Here is a 6014-nt window from a genome sequence, read left to right as displayed (position 1 = left end):
ACCAGAACTCCCCAACCCACCAGCCAGTGACCCATACTCTTATACCACCTTCCCCCACCTAGGGCTGAGTGAAAATATTGCAAATCGATCTGATCCAAACTAAATTACACTGTTTCGTTTGATTTTCTCATTGCATGGTTCAATCCTAATTCGTGAAATAGGTGAATCGTATTTCATGGTTTGATCCATGATTTTATAGTTACGGTTTTGGTTTAAATCTGGATTAGACCGTGTAATTTATACGGATATATAATTTGTTATTTGTGGTAGACACTCAATTATTTTATATTTATTCATAAGTTATTAGCCATTTGCCAATGAATGTGTTCTTGAATAATCATATAACTAGTTCTAAATAGTTATTTAAATAATTTTATTTGTGAAATAATGATATACATTAATCTTTGAGCAAGCTGTGATTATATTGTGAATAATAATAAAGTTGATAAAAACTATGATTTCAATTCGAACTAAACTGTGTTTTTCTAGTTTAGTTTGATTTGGTTCTAAGATTTTTATACTTCAGTTTAGTTTCAAATTTTATGAAATGGTAGATATTGGTTTGGTTTTGATTTACTTCAAAGCCGAATCAAGAGTTAAAACGGTTGGAAGTTGAAAATGAAAATATTATAAAAATTAGGTAGTGTGAATTGAGGGGTGAAAAAATAATTTATGTTTGCGAATTGAGTAATGATGTGAAGGGAGAGAATATGAGGTGCGCAAATAGAAACCCTGAAACTGGTAGGATTGTCATATTGTAAAATTCCCCATGCCATAAAAATACAACAATGATTATTAATGCTTGCCATAAAAATATAAAATAAAAAAACCAGTGATCTTTGAGGTCAAAAAATGGCGGCTGAGTAGTCTGTGGATTCGTATGCATGTATCATGTAAATCCAGTGAACTGTGATGAACATGGTTACAATGGGCCTCTCTCTGTTGTCATAAGATGGGCACACCTGATTAGCACCCACATGCTCAATCAATGTCCATAGAACCAAGTCAATAAAAGTAGGCTTATAATAACCACCTTTTTTATTTTTTTATTATATATATATATATATATATTCAATATTATTTAACCCTGCTCTCTTATACAACCTTCCTTATATAAGACCTTTGCCCAAACCCATAACTTAAAAGAAATATTTGAAGAAAATTATTAGATAATTTTGAAGTAATGTGTTTTCCACAATTAAAAAATTGTAGCATATCCATTATTCGTTTAAATTATCTAACAAAGCTGGGCTATTTTTATTTTTATTTTTGAACAGCCATAAAAAAAAAATCAAAAAAAAAAAAAATTTTGGTAGATTATTTATACACCAATCCAAAATGACAGTAAGTTTTTTGAACAAGCACATCAAAATCAGGGGAAAACAATGAATAAATAAATCAATATCTATTAATACTTATTTAATTACATGAAGAAAAAAAAAAGAAGAATTAGAATGATATACAAAAACAAATCTCTAAAGAATGATATGAAGGAAAACAAGTCTAGTATCTTTGACAAAACTAGAAACACTAGTATTCTATGTCTCTATGAACTCACTCTCAATTCTTGAAATCCTCTCAACTTTGTTAGTGCATGCCCTCTTTTTCACATATTAGGATGTCTACATAGAGGACAAACATTCTTGTGCTTAAGCCACTTGAAAATACAATGACCATGAAACTTATGCATACAACCCATTGCTCTAGCCTCATCATCACCCACTTCCATATCATCTTGACACACTCCACAAACTTCTCCTTCTTCCTCCACCTTCACCTTCCTCAACCCTTGAAGCACCGGATCAATCGTCGACGCTAAAATCCTCGCCAATTCAATCGAAACCCTGAACTCCGTCTCCGCCATCACCGTCTTGAAGTCCCGGTTCGCCTCTCTAGCCCTCGACATAGCTAACTCCGCTGTCATCCCGGTTAGCCTTGCCAAGTCTAGTTCTTCACTGCTAAGTTTTGTTGAGACCCGTCTTCTTCTTCTATACTGATCATAATCACATTCATCATCATCATAATGATCATAGTTGGAGGAGTGTTGTAGTTTGTAGAGAACCTCTGCCATTGATTTGGCTATTTGAAACTCAGCCATTAGAGAGATAGAGAGAGAGAGAGAGAGAGAGAGAGGGTTTTGTGTTGGACTAGAATGATATAGAAGATATTGGGGATGTGGGTTGATATATATTTTTGGAGAAGAGGCGGTGGTGTAAGTGAATAATGTTTGTTTTGTTTTTATTAGGAGGGTACTTTGTATGTGTAGTTTGTTAAGTTAAAAGTTAATAATTAAAATTTTGTAATTGGTAGAGAGAGTATTAGAAAGTGTGTGGGGGAAGAGTGGTCAAAAAGAAACACCTGTTGAATTGGGTTTGGTTTGGGCACTACTACTGCTAGAATACAAGTACTAGTACTAGGATTTGGAAACGCGAATCCGCGTTGAAACGTGTTTGATTTGGGGGTCATCTCATCTTTATCTTAATTGATTTAAATATGTTATTACTGTAAAATGAAAGTCCAGTGGAAGCTCCCAACCTTTTTTTTTCAGTGACTTATGATAGAATTATTTTTGTCATCTAGCTCTTGCATGAAAAATCCAAGGAAAATAAGCGTGTGCTATAAAATTGTGTATATTTGTCACTTGTACTGTTCATATATTGCATATTTGCATTCAGTATTAGTGTTATTAGAGTTGCAAATGAGCAGAGTCGAGCCAGTTGAGTTTTGAGCTCAGCTCATTTATTTATTGAGCTCGAACTCGGCTAAATAAGTAATTGAATTCGAGTTTGACTTAGCTTCTTAATATTAATGAAACTCGAGCTTGGCTTAACTCGTCTTGGTTCAATAAATTTTTTTTAAATATTATATATATAATTTGAAATAAAATTAATCAAATAAAAATATTATTAATATTATTTAATATATAAATAATATATTTATTATACAATTTAAATAGAGATAAACGAGCTAAGTTTATTCAAGTTCGAATTCGGTTCGTTTACTAAACGAGCCTAATATTCGGGTTCGAATTTGGCTCGTTTACTAAATGAGCCGAGTCGAACTTGTTCATAAATAACTCAAAATCATTTGTAGTCTTAAATGTTATTATTGCACTCGAAAATAAGTTTTTTGTCATATTAAAAAAGGGGTGAGAGATCATGAGAGAGAAGGGTTAAAAATGTTTTTATGGGCTTCCCGTGACTAGAGTTTTGATTGATTTGGCTGTTGAATGGGGAGAATAAAGGAAGAGAGAAGCGCCATCACCGACGCCACCACCGGCCATCCTCGCCATCATCGGCAATCCTCTACACCCAAATCTATTGTTCTGTATCTCTCTCTCTCTCTCTCTCTCTGTTCTGTGTATCTCTCTCACTCATTTGTGGGTTTGATTTTTATTTTGATTTTTGGGTTTGATTTGTTTTGATTTGTGGGTTTGATTTGTGGGAATTTTGGGGTTGATTTGTATTGGGTTTGATTTTTTATTTTTAATTTTTTTTTTGATTTTTCCTCTCCTCTCTTTTATTGATTATGTGGAAGAAGAAAAGAAGAAGAAAAAAAAAAAAACCTGAGGAAGAATAGATACAGACAGAGGAGGAAGAAAAAAAGGTTGATTTGTATTAGTTTTGATTTGTACCCTTCTTTTCCTTTCTCTCTTTTTTTTTTTTTTTTTGATTCTGTTGAAGAAGAAAAGAAAAGAAAAAAAAAACGGAAGAAGAACAGATACAGACAGAGGAGGAAGAAAGGGGGGGAAAAAAAAAAGATGCCAAAACGACGTCGTTTTGGCACCTCGAGCCATTCGAGTCTCGAAGGATTCGGGCTACCTAGCGGAATTGGAAAAAAAAAAAAACTATTTTAAAAGCATTTTATTTAGAATTATTGTTTTGTAGCTCGAAAGGAAGGACTTGAAAATGGCCTGAAAGCCAATATTTTCTCCCTTCTCCCTATCTCTATATAAGCGAAAAGCGAAATATCTCTCTTTCTTTCTCTCTCTATCCCTCTCATCTCTGTGAAACCCACTCTCTCTTTCATCCCTCTCATCTCTGTAATAGAAGAAAACGATGGAGAATCATACGACTGATAGAGGAGAACGACGGACTGAGAACGCTAGAGGAGAACGAACCACGACGAAGGACGAACCTTTCTCTTCTTTCTTCTTTTTCTCTGCCTTAGCTTTGTTTCCCTTTGCTCTACTTCACTTTGGAGCCATTTCTTCTTCTTTTTTTTTTTCTATGAATGAGGATTCTTTGGAGGCAAATTCAAAAACCCATTTCAGATATAATTACTAATTAATAATAGTAAGATTATAGATAAATTCAGTGAATCCAATGATACTAATGATGAAGACAATGGTTTATGAAGTTAGAGAGAGAGAGAGAGAGAGAGAGAGAGAGAGAAGTATAAGCAGAGAAAAGGATGATGAGAGAATATATGAAAAGAAAGATTGAAACCAAGAAGAGCTTTTAGAGATAGAAAAGTGAAATGAAAATTTTACGAGAGGATTTTGAAGAGATACGATAAGGGTTTTGGGTTTACCCTCTTTTGGATTCATCTTGCTTGCCCTGATTGCTATCTCTCCTCTTTTCTCTCTTCTCTCTCTACTCTATTCTTTTCTTTTTCTTTTTCTTTTTTAAATTTCAAATGAAATGTGTGGGTCAAAACTGAGATGGGTTGTACAAAGAAATGAGAGTGTATAAAGAAGTCGGGCCATTCGAGCCTTATTATTTTCGAGCTAGCAATCGTAATTGTTTATTTAGCTAGTACCAAATAGAATTTTCTTAGCAAAAATGAAAGTTATAAACTTTTGTTGCAAATTTTCAAATGTCTATTGTTAAACATTCTATTCTATTTGCTTGTTTGTTTGCTTACTTGTTTTGGGAGTTTTGATTTTTGATCTTTGCTCCACATTCATCGTATTATTTTATTTATTTTTCTTCTTTTTGCTTGATTTTCGCATGATACTTCTTTCATAATGCATCTCCAAGTGTGTTAGTGAAAACAACATACACTTAAAATATACAAAATTACAATATATAAAAAAGAGTAAGTAATTACCCAAAACAAAAACTATTTTAAGAAAAAAAAAATGAAATTGTTTGAAATAGAAAATGATTTACTTATTTACTTATTATTTTTAAAAAATAAATTTTTAAAGAAAACAAAGAGAATTATACAAAAAAAGTACAAAAACTAAACATAAAATATAATACAAAAAATAAATAAATTATAGGATTTTTAAGAAGTGAGACTCACATATAAATTTTGTAAAGTATTGTCTATTCATATACTTTTTGTGTAAGTTTTTTGTACTTTCAATCTCGAGAATGACATTGAAATAGTCTACACTTCTTGCATTAGATCCATCTAATAGTATTAGGTTCACCTAATAGCTTTAGTAAATACAGATATAATAAATTTCGTAACACAAAACACAAATAATTGTGAGATAAAATATTTTAAAAAAAATAAAAGCAAGATTGAATGATGATGTAGAAGCACACCTGACGTTTTAATTAGAGGTATAACCAGATAAATCATAATAGAAGCGGAAGACAACCTTTATTTTTCATCACAACAATTACATAACTAAATATATAATTTTAATATCTCTCACTCTTTCACACGTCCAATTCTCTATCAGTATTAAAATGAATGCATGAACCAAAAACAAAAAACATTTGAGAAGACAAAGAAATGTGGTTTGAGACATTTCAATTGCTGAATTCTAGTAATTAATAGTTATTAGGTTTCAATGGTCGGGTTTCTAATATTTGTTAACCATTAAAGTTGAGTTATTTGATTTCATCTATATTCAGTTGATAATTTAAGAGTGGACACATGTAAAGCCTTTACACAAATACTTGGCACATTTTTTAGCAGTGTTAATGAAATGCACAATGTAAATTTTTTTTTTCCCGCAATTGCAACCTGTTATTTTTTAATAAGAATTTATATTTGATTTAGATATTTTTTTTAATATACAAACAATTTTTTTAAGAATTTTTTATAAAAATAAT

This window comes from Camellia sinensis, unplaced genomic scaffold (assembly GCF_055761805.1).
Source record: "Camellia sinensis isolate YWXY unplaced genomic scaffold, ASM5576180v1 Unanchor1, whole genome shotgun sequence".
In the NCBI taxonomy this organism is placed as follows: Eukaryota; Viridiplantae; Streptophyta; class Magnoliopsida; order Ericales; family Theaceae; genus Camellia; species Camellia sinensis.
The sequence above is the reverse complement of the archived record's forward strand: the minus strand, read 5'-3'. Positions refer to the sequence as shown.